Here is a 12347-nt window from a genome sequence, read left to right as displayed (position 1 = left end):
TTTGACTGCGAACTGACTTTATATCATCGATCTTGTGCTGCTGACCAGACACTTCCTTCACAACTGACCATATGGTTTTAATTTTATCCTGTGAATTAGCTATTCTATTTGCACACCACATGCTCTTTGCCTTTCTAATAAGATTTTTAAGCACCTTACAATACTGTTTGTAATGGGCTACAGTAGCTTGATTGTGACTACTTCTAACGTTTTGATATAATTCCCGCTTTTTTCTACATGATATCCTTACCCCGCTAGTCAGCCACCCGGGCTGCCCATTACTGCTAGTACCCTGTTTAGAATGTTCTAATGGAAAGCAACTCTCAAAGAGCATGAGAAATGTGTTAAGGAAAGCATTGTATTTGTCATCTATGTTATCGGCACTATAAACATCCTGCCACTCTTGTTCCTTGACAAGTTTTAAAAACTCTCTATTGCTGTTGGATTAACTTTCATATATAATTTCTAATTAAATATGACATTGGTTTGAGTACAAAAGCCTTTTAGTGTTAAAATTTGTTCATCATGGTCTGAAAGGCCATTCACGCTTTTACTGACAGAATGCCCATCTAGTAATGATGAATGAATAAATATATTGTCTATTGGAGGTTTACTGGTTTCGTCAATGCTCCTTTCCTCACTGTGGTATTTCGATAATTACTCTGGGCTGATCATCGTGGGTCTTTCTGCATTGTTTGAATATTGATGTGGCATTCCGGTGCTGAAGTTATGGAGTGTTACTTTATATTAGCCACTTAATGAGCACTGCGACGTTAGTGCTTCTGCTTACCTCACTCAGAGGTTGTGTGGCAATGCCTGCCTGGTGCCCGGCCTTCCAGCCGCGCGGGATTAGCCGAGCAGTTATGTCCCATAAGATTTCACACACATTTGAACATTTTTGTACCCGGCCTTCCGCTACATCGGCGGTACATCTTGTTGACATTATGAGTAGTGAATCAGCCCCAAAACTAACCTCCTTGTCACTGAGCTCGTCAAGCAGCATTTTAAAAATATTTTAAGCATTTACAACAAAATTATTCTGGAACTTAACATCCCCTCCCACCAAAGAATTCGTCTCAAATTTTACATCTGACTATCCTCTGCAATAAGTTCATACATATACGTGTATAATTGCACACTATGGCCACTGCAGTAACTTTTCCTTTTCTTTTCATGGGAGCTGACTGACAAGGATTTTCGCTTTGTTTCCTGATTCTTTACCATTACTCTTAACTTTGGTTTACTGAACCCTTTTCTACATTATGCTGTATTATTCCTGTTAGCTTGTTTACAAGCTATAAGAAATCTACAGTTTTTCTTAGACTACGTTTCTCAGGTTATATTATTTAAGCACTCGATAGGCACCTGATGGGCCGATGGGTTTGGGGACTGGATACACCTACGCCTGGGACTAAAGCAAAGTGTGCAAATTGCTATCAGTAACACGACAAACCTGATGGTCGTAATGCTTCTGATTTCCTCATTTTTGGTGTTGATTCTCATGACATTACTGAATGTATTGAAAAATTTGACCCATCGAAATTCTGGCTTGCTAAGGTGCTGCTAGTATAGTTAGAGTGTATGAGCTCAGGTTCCATGGCGCTGTTAACGTAAGTTAAATTTTGCGTTGGCAGTACCTATAACAGTTTCTCTTGCTAACGCAACGCAGAGTTTGTTAGTCAGAGTACAGTCGTACCTGTGAGTGTAGCTAAGAGGCATAAATTCGTCCTGGCTATCTCACAAGCTGTTTCTTTCACCAAAATACCACTAATACATAAATTGAACTTTACTATGTCCTGATGTTTTCCATTTTCATAGCAATTCATGTTCACGGCCTCTCGTGCAGAAACTGAGTAGATGAAATTCTGATGCCAATACTTTTTCTGGCATTTTGTTGCCTCTGCTTGCCCTAGGAATAGCTGCACTTCACTTGTCTCTGCATAAGTCTACACTTCGCTGTCTGGACAGATGGTTATGTTTTCCTTCTGACATTCTTGTAGTCCCAGATATTATTAATACCTCTATCATCTTCACTTGTTCCCGTTTACCCACTGTTCCATATCTTACTGAATAAGGGTGAACCATAGAACACCAATACTACTCGTCCCTACATCTGGTAGTAGGAACAATACATACATCAATTTTGCTTTTTCCGCATTCATTTCAACAGTTGTTGTGTGGTACAACATTCCTAAGTTCTTCTCTGACACCTCAATCACGTGTTGTAATACCGTAGGAAATTCTTTCTCCGCTAGCTGAGAAAACAGTATTTCATCATTGCCTCCCTCCTTCCCAAAAGCGTAAACAAAACAACAAATAAATAACATGTAACCAGTATACAAGCCGACAGTCTACGTTAACAAATACAAATTCACAATGCATTCGAAGAATAATAGAAACGAATGAATCACGCATTAAATATCTCTTAGGAATATCATAACTAAACACAAATATTACTACTTATCGCATTACCTCAACGCTACATTATGGGCATCACGTTTATCCCCTGATATACACTCTTTGATTTTACTGGTCGATTTCATGTGCCCTCACTCCGTTGTCGGTACTTGTGACAATCCATCAAGCATCCTTTAACAGGCTTAGCCCTACCTACACGGAATGACTGTTTAGAAAGGAAATTGTATTTTAACATTCACTCGGGATCTCATCTCCTTGACTTGATAAGGACCCTGATAACTCAGTCAAGGAGTAGTCACCCACTGACACACTCAATATTGTGGCAAATATTCTCTCTAATTTCACGGACTGTTACTGTCGTTTCAAATCTTTAGCATTGGCACAGTTTACTTTCTGCCATACGTTCCACATTATTTTGTCAATACTTTGACTCATTCGAAATTAGGTTCTAATTTAGGAATTATGACATCAAAAGGGGACAATATTTTCCTACTGTACACCATCTCAAAAGGCGAGAGACCTGTACGAACATGTACCATAGAGTTGTATGCACAAACTAATTGTTGTAGATACGTATACCAGACGGTATGGTCGCTGTTAACATAATAACTGAACATTGTAGAGATGGTCAATTGAACTCATTCGGTTTGGTCATTAGCTTGTAGATGGAACGGGCCTGTCAGTAACTTACGGATACAAGCTGCACTCTGTGTGCATACACGCTTATACTCTGCCCAGCACTTAAGTCCGATGTTAGTTCCACCACAGTTCGCCACCTGTTCTGTTATACCAGTCTGCTCTGCCTACGACCTCCAACACCTGTAATGAGGGGTAGCCACCCCACCCCATGACGTCTGGACGTAATTTCACCTTCGTGTTGCCACGTGTTGAAGACATTCACACCAGCACTAACTGAACATCTGCCAGGTTGTACAGTTTCCGAAACGCTCGTTCCGAGCCTCTGGCCCATCACAATCTGCCATCGGACAATCTCATAGATATCACACGCTTTACCCATTCTACACATGGACAGTACGCTCACTGATACTACGTGCACCACACGTGTGTCCGACTGGCAGTCAGTCTTCGGCAGGTAATCCACTACCACTTGGACTGGTTTATTTCGATAGTATATCTGTGATCATAATGTTCTGACTGCTCAGTTTTACCCCTACTGCACTCCTGACTCCTCCCGTCAAATTGATTCGATTTTCCTCAGATTCCGGTCACAGTTTGCTGCTTTTTAATACTCCTCCTCTGCTTGTCCCCCATCACTACTTTCAATCTTTGTTGGGTTGGAGGAACTAAAATCGTAGTTATAAAATCATTCACAAAACGTCAAATGCCTGCAAGACAGAAGACACTAATAAAAAGAAGACAACGGTGCACCTTGAAGGAATTACCCAAACGGAACGGAAATCGGTAGATGTGATGTACATGTAAATTCATACAGATGTTTACGATTTCAGAAAAACTGGATGATTTATTCAAGTGAAAGAGCTTCATAAATTGAGGTAGTCAATAACGTGTTGGTGCGCCTCTGGCTCTTAGACAAGCAGTTATTCGGCTTGTCATTGATTGAGTTGTTGGTTACCTTCCTGGGGGATATCGTATCAAATTCTGTCCAGCTAGCACGTTAGGTCGTTAAAATCTCTAGATGTTCGGTGGGCCCTGCCCTTAATGCTACAAACTAGCTACAACAAAAATGGTTCAAATGGCTCTGAGCACTATGGGACTTAACAGCTGAGGTCATCAGTCCCCTAGAATGTAGAACTACTTAAACCTAACTAGCCTAAGGACATCACACACATCCATGCCCGAGGCAGGATTCGAACCTGCAACCGTAGTGGTCGCGCGGTTCCAGACTGAAGCGCGTAGAACCGCTCGGTCACACCGGCCGGCGAAATGGAAGGACACAAGGGATCATAATAATTATACATGATAAAATCAATCTGAAATAAACGCAACTTCTTTTCCGCACCACATCTTAACAAAATATACTGATCAGTCAGAATATTATGACCACCCATGTAATAGCCGGTATGTCCAACTTTGGCACTCCTGTCATTGTGACATGGCGCATTATCTTGCTGATAAATGTCACTGCCGCCGGGAAACATGATGATCATGAAGGTGTGTAAGTGGCCTGCAACCAGCGTGCATTACTCCTTGGCCGTCTTGGTTCCTTGCACGAACTCTACTGGATTAATGGATACCCACGTGAAAGTTACCCAGAAAATAATGGATCCTCCGCCAGCTTATCTCCATAATGCAATACAGGTGTCAAGGACTTGTTCCACTGGAAGGCAACGGAGCGGCGCCCTCCTATCAGCATGATGACGAAGGTTTTGTGGTATCGATAGTTACGATGCCACGGCGTAGGTGCAAGTTCTTAGGTTGGCACAACGACACCGACACCGACGACAGCGCCGTCTAGCCAGCGCTGTGCAGCTCTACGAGCGCCACACCGGATTCTACCCATTTGATTCCGAGTAAACGATCAAGCAACATTGTTTCTATTTCATAGTGGGCGAGCCACTACAGATTTTGCCTTTGTAACTTGACATACAGCTTCGCACCTACGTTCTCATTTCAGCCAAAGTTAAGTACAATTGATGTATTCAAGTTATTGTGTGGTGTTATAGTAAAACCACTATTAATTGCAGTACTAAGTGTTCTACCTCACCTGCTCCCCCTAACTTCCTACATTCGGCCTACCCTTCAGTTTTCAGGAGCAGACCCACTCGCCACCTTCCAGGCGGGATACAAAACCTGGCGACGAGTCTTTCTTGCTCAGTACTGCTTTCTTTTCGTCCTTGCCCAGTGTGACTGTATCTGTGTGCTCCCACCTTTCGCTATAAGACTTTCATTTGTGTAATCCATGGCTTCGCCACAGGAACAGGCTTCGCTGTCCAGTCTTGTAGGTTTTCAGGCTCAGCAAATGACGCAACTGCTTCCTGCCATAAATGGATTGGTCACACTACAAACTACAGCTACTTCGGTGGCTCCGACGCCACGGCCGGTACCGACGCAAACGACGCCTCCAGCGCCGCCATTTCTTGCCTTCAATTCTGACGTTGAACGCTGGCCAGAATACATTGCTCAGCTCGAAGCACACTTTGCAGCATCCAACATACTAGGTACAGAGCGGCTTGCCTTTTTCATTGCCAACGCTGTTGTTGCGTTATACCGTGTGCTCATCAAGTTGATTCCCAGCACCCACCCGTAAACTAAAACTTACGACGAAGTGATTGATTCTTTGAACTCCCGCTTCCGTGACAGCGTATATGTGGTAGCTGCACGCTACAAATTCTTTCGCCTCCGGCGTGGCCCTACTCAGTCCAACAAATCTTGGTTAGCGGACCTTCAGGGACTAACTACTGATTGTGACTTAAATTGCTCCTGTGGACGCTCAGTTGCGGATATAATGATTAGAGACGCTATTCCGCAGTATGTGGCGGATCACCGCATCCGCAATCAAATCCCCAAATTTAAAAACCCGTCTTTGCAGGAAGTAGTGGACTTATTAGACAGACAAGATACATTAGACATGGCTACTTCCGCGTTCGACATGACCCCAGATGTGTGTACTGTTAACGAAGCACAACACGTGCCCTCCCGCCCGGCCCAAGCACGGTATGCCACGCCGCACCACTCGCGCGCAAGTAAACAAGTTTCAAGCCTGGTACCGACTAAGAAACTGAAACCATGTCTGAACTGCTTTCGTGCCCACCCACGGGACAATTGCCCATCCCGTCAAACACAGTGTTATTTTTGTAATAAGAAGCTGTGTGCAGCAAGAGAACCCCTAATTCACAACTTGTCCCCCTTCGCCGGCCGCGGTGGCCGAGCGGTTCTAGGCGCTTCAGTCAGGAACCACTCGGTTGCTGCAGTCGCTGGTTCGAATCCTGCCTCGGGCATGGATGTGTGTGGTGTCCTTAGCTTAGTTAGGTTTAAGTAGTTCTAAGTCTAGGGGACTGATGACCTCAGATGTTAAGTCCCATAGTGCTTAGAGCCATTTGAACCATTTTTTTTTGTCCCCCATTCGCGTGACTCGCGTGGGCGTCACCGCAACGGAAACCGCCGTGATCATTATTCACATCAGCCTATGGTCGTTAATGCCATTTATTCAAAGTCTTCTGTTTCACGCGCTTCTACAGCTCATCGTGTGAATCAAGTTTTGCCAGACACTTCCTCTCGCATTCATCGCGATGCGAGGAAACTTTTTGTGACCTGGCACATTTGTGGACATTCTGTTAGCATGCAGCTAGACACTGGGGCGTCAGTTTCTTTACTGAACAAATCAACGTATGACTTGCTTGGTTCGCCCCCGCTTCGTCGTTCGCATTCCACTCTTACTGCTTTTACTGGACAGGAAATCTCAGTGCTCGGCGTGTGTAGTTTGCAAGCCACGTATGGTGCAACGACACGTACAGCGTCTTTCCATGTGCTCCGCTCTAGTGATGCTACGAACATTTTTGGCATGGACGCATTTGAACTTTTTGGCCTCGCAATTCAGGACAATGTACTTTGCATCAACGCTAGTGAGCATGCAGACAGTGTTGCCGCCCTATGGGATGATTTTGCTTAACTCTATTTCTGTTGGCCGTGGTTGCGCCACAGACTTTGCAGCGCATTTTGTGGTTAAAGACAATGTCATGCCATTTTTCAGCTCACATGCTCGGTACCGCACGCACTGCGCGACACCGTAGCTGCTGAACTTCATCATTTGCAAGACAGTGGTGTCATTGAAACTGTTTCTGCTTCGCCATGGGTTTCACCTACAGTGCATGTGAAAAAACCAAAAGGTCGTCTCAGTATTTGTGCTGACTTCAAGTCTACCGTAAATCCGCAGACAGTGGTAGCTAAGTTTCCCTTACCGCGTATTGAAGACATTTTTGATAAGCTTGGTTCGGGAAAATTCTTGTCCACGATTGACTTGCGGGACGCATACTTTCAGATTCCGCCAGCCGCGGTGGTGTAGCGGTTCTATGCGCCCAGTCCGGAACCGCGCAACTGCTACGGTCGCAGGTTCGAATCCTGCCTCGGGCATGGATGTGTGTGATGTCCTTAGGTTATTTAGGTTTAAGTAGTTCTAAGTTCTATGGGACTGATGACCACAGATGTTAAGTCCCATAGTGCTCAGAGCCATTTAAACCATTTGAACTTTCAGATTCCACTCGACGAACAGTCGCAGCGCTATTTTGTGATCAACACCCACCTTGGATTGTTCAAGTTTCGCCGCCTTCCGTTCAGTTGTACTTCTTCTCCTGCTATTTTTCAGTCTTACTTGCAGCAATTGTGTGCCACTGTCCCTGGTTGTTCCAATTATCTGGACGACATTGTTGTATCAGGTCGCACCCCTGATGAACATTTGCAGAATTAGCGTGCCTTATTTACTGTAATCTTGCAGGCAAGACTCAAGTGTAACAGACACACTGTACTCTTGTAGGCAGGACTCAAGTGTAATGGACGCTGAGGCTGCCGTCACGCCGCCGCCGCCGCCGTCGCCCATGGAGGTCGTTGCTCCGCCTCATCCGAGCGTACCCAGTGGCCGTGCACGGCCCGGGCAGGTTTTCTACGGGGCGTTTTCCTCGACCCCTCGCGAGCAATTTGGGGTCGCTGGTGGGCAGCACGCCCCAGCAGCTTCGCTGTCCACCCCCTCAGTTGCGCAGCCCCTGGGTCCCTCCATCTGCCGTCGGAAGCACTACTCAACGACAGTGCACCGTTTCAGGGGGGAGGGATGCGGTATCGATAGCTACGATGCCACGGCGTAGGTGCAAGTTCTTAGGTTGGCGCTGCGACACCGAAACCGACGGCAGCGCCCTCTAGTCGGCGCTGTGCAGCACTACGAGGGCCGCACTGGATTCTACACGTTTGATTCCGAGTACACGACCAAGCAACATCGTTTCTATTTCATAGTGGGGGAGCCACTACAGATTTTGCCTTTGTAACTTGATATACAGCTTCGCACCTACGTGCTCATCTCAGCGCCAAAGTTGAGTACAATTGATGTATTCAAGTTATTGTGTGATGTTATAGTAAAATGGCTCATATGGCTCTGAGCACTATGAGACTTAACATCTGAGGTCATCAGTCCCCTAGAACTTAGAACTACTTAAACCTAACTAACCTAAGGACGTCACACACATCCATTCCAGAGGCAGGATTCGAACTTGCGACAGTAGCAGTGTTGCGGTTCCGGACTGAAGCGCCTAGAACCGCTTGGCCACGAAGGCCGGCTGTTATAGTAAAACCACTTTCAATTGCAGTACCAAGTGTTCTACCCCACCTGCTCCTCCTAGATTCCTACATTCGGCCTACCCTTCAGGTTTCAGGAGCAGGCCCACTCGCCGCCTTCCAGGCGGAATACAAGAGGTATCGTGATTCATCAGACGATGCAATGCTCTACCACTGCACCAACGTCCAATGCCGATGGTTACATGTCCATTTCAATGGTAGTTGCCAATGTCGTATTGTTAACATTGGCACACACATGGGTCATCAGCTGCAGAGGTCCCTCATTAAGAGTGTTCGTTACGCTGTGTGATCAGACACACTTGTACTCTGACCAGCATTAAAGACTGATGTTCATTCCGCCACAGTTCTCCACCTGTCCTGTTTACCAGCCTACTCAGCCTACGACATCCGACGTCTGTAATGAGGGGTGGACGCCCAGCCGCGCAATGTCTGGACATGGTTTCCCATTGGTTTCGCCATGTGTTGAAGGCACCCACCACAGCACTTCTCAAACGTTCGAAATGCTCGGTCCAGGCTTCGGGTTGTCACAATCTGTCTTCAAACTCACATAAATCATGTGCCTTCCCATTTCACACACGGACAGCACGCTCACTGATACTAACAGCACCATGAGTGTACGAGTATCTCACTAGCAGTCATTCGTCACCAGGTGATACTGCTATCATCTGGACAGGTTTATATAGGTAGTAGATCGGTAGTTATAATGTTCTGCCTCATCAGTGTATCTGTATGTCTATAATTGTAGGCACATGTTTATTTCCAGCGGGTGTCCTATTAAATGATTCTAAGGCAAAGTTTCCAATCATCTGATAGGGTTGAGAAGGCTCAGGTAGTTTTTGCAAAATTAGCTTTTTGGTGACTAACTTCAGCTCTTTGTGCAGAAGGTACACAGCCCATTACATACTGTTCGACATCACGCTTTCCTTTTCTCCATCAGAGCAATTCTGCTACTCTTCTGTCCATCGTTTGTCATTTACAGTAACCTGACAACTCATGATCATTCGTTTGTTGCTACGTCCTTGAGCACTGCGGAAAACATTACGTGTGATCTGCATTTTGTCATACTGTAAAGTAAGCCCTCATGCATCACGAACTGTGAAGATGACCTGAATCACTGACAGTCTTTGTACACCATTTGTGCTCTCTGACACTCCGTTACACTGTTGCCCAGCACGATCAATATTGTAACCATCCTACTCAATGTATCTGCGTTTGTGTGTTTCCTACCTAGTTCATGGATCATCTCATAATGAAACACACTCAGTATCAATGGTCATCTCGTTAAATTACCTGAATGGACTTTCAGTCAAAACAGCTATTTTAATGATGAAAGGTCTATTAGAACTTTGAACTTTCGGTCATATAAATAACAGCAACACTTTGCTATCCCACATATAACTGCCATCATTCCTTTTCGATAGCGGAGTGATTACACTTCACTCTGCTGAGTTCCCGTGATGCATTCGTAGCTGGATGTTTCTGCACATCGATATTTTGACTCAGAATATTGGGTGATTATAACTGAAGTGCAACTAACTCACAGATGTCCATTATCAGCTGTAATTTTCGCATGGCAGTGAAACTTCATAGGTATTCTAATGTGTTAATGTGAAAACGAATTACACTGAAAAAAATTAGTTCTCACTGCATTTTGCGTCCCTCCATGACTTCTGTGGTTAAGTGACATATGTGAAACCAGGTGATTAGACTGGCAGTGGTATGGTGATAATAGTACGTGATGGTATTGCCAACGAAGATGTGACTTACCCCCCCCCCCTCCTCTCCTCTCCGCCAGGCAGGGGACTGGGATCACGTATTATTAGGGTGTGTACTCCATTGCGAACTGCCTAATGCTGAGGAGGGTCACAATTCCAATTAGAAGAAACCACCCCACTCTTCTTTGGTGGCTACGATCAATATATCTTCGGCGGCGATTTTAACTGTGTGTCAGGTCCCACACTTTTCGACTTGTCAAGAGCTTCAATACAGGTGCGAGACCTGCATCTCATCGATAGTTTGAGGAAGGTCCAAGATGACAGCTCCAGACACACATATCTTATCAGTCACCCGGCCCATTGTCCCGATTGCGTCTATGTGTCACATGATCGCTGAATGGAGACCACTTGCTTCTCAGACCATAGTGCCTGTATGTGCATGGTCAACCTCCAGCAATAACGTGTATGACGCAGCCGTGGTATGTGTAAAATGAATGTGGCACACCTCCAGGACCCAGCACGCCGTCAGCTTTGGCGGACTGGAAAACACATCTGCCAAGATACCCTTCGACATTGAGATGGTGCATAGAATGTGCAAAACCAGCGTTCGGGTGGGTGCAAATACAATATGGAAAGGACACCGCCGCAAAACATCGTCATACATTGCACTTTTATTGCATGATGCTTCCCAAACTCGTACCCCAACAATACTGTGGTGAGGTACAGTAATCTGGAGACTACAACTTGGGCTCCTACTGACCACAGACTCCCCAATAGACATGAACACCCTCATTTGTTTCAACATTGTGCAGGAAAAATATTTTAGCCTAACAGATTACATCAATGACACACAAAGGTACATTTCAATTGTAAGCATTCAAATTTTTTATAAAAGGTATATCTTTCTATCCAAATAAAAGAAAAAATCTACTAGAAAGATGAGCTATTTCAAAACATAGAAAATTATGTGGATTTAGTAATACTGATTTAGAGCATGATTATAAAGAAAAATGTTATTCAAATGTAACTCAAGAACATCTTGGAGAATTTATTGATTACTTTAATATGAATGCCATTAAGTACAGAGAACTAAGATATAAAAATATACTTCGAAAAATTTGTAAAATCAGGAAATTAAAAAAAAATACTAAGCTTAATAAGTAAAATTAATCACACTTATTCTAGATCCAGCTGAAAATATTAATAATAAAAATAACAAAATGAATAATATTTCCTTAAAAGAACTTCACGAAATCTGTAAAACAAAAAATTTAAGGAATTATTCCAAACTTAATAAACAACAATTAATCAATTTTATCAAAACATCTGAGGACTAAATTAAAAATATTGCCAACAAATTAAATGAAAATCTTTAAATTATGTTTGAAAAGTCAGTAAAACAAAAAAAATTAATAGTTATTCTAAAATTAATAATCAACAGTTACTCCAACTTATCAATATCTCTTATGCTTTTAAATCGAGAATAATAACTTATCAAATTAATAATGTTGAAAATATAGTTGACCAACAAAAAATTTTAATCAAATTAAAAAATAAGTAATTGCTAAATTTGAGAATATTTTAATACAAACAAGATTGATTAGAGCAGATAAGAAAATCTATTGTAATTTTAAAAGACAAGATGAAATACAAGAAAACAATTTCAAAACAAATAGTAAAGTCTTATTAAGAACAATTAATTTAGAACATTATTATCGAAATCAATGAATAAACAATTAACTGAAATGGAACAAATAGAAAAGAAAAAATTTGGTTGGTCTCTATTTTATATAAATAAATTTAGGATTAAGTGTTAACACACCAATTTATACATCTTCTTATATCAAATTAACAATTCAGAGACAAAAATCTCTAATTACTGTACAAATGGAGATCAAAAATATTTTCCTTATTCAATAGAATCAGTTTTATATCTAACAAATGATAATGTGG

This window comes from Schistocerca serialis, chromosome 3 (assembly GCF_023864345.2).
Source record: "Schistocerca serialis cubense isolate TAMUIC-IGC-003099 chromosome 3, iqSchSeri2.2, whole genome shotgun sequence".
Taxonomy (NCBI): domain Eukaryota; kingdom Metazoa; phylum Arthropoda; class Insecta; order Orthoptera; family Acrididae; genus Schistocerca; species Schistocerca serialis.
The sequence above is the reverse complement of the archived record's forward strand: the minus strand, read 5'-3'. Positions refer to the sequence as shown.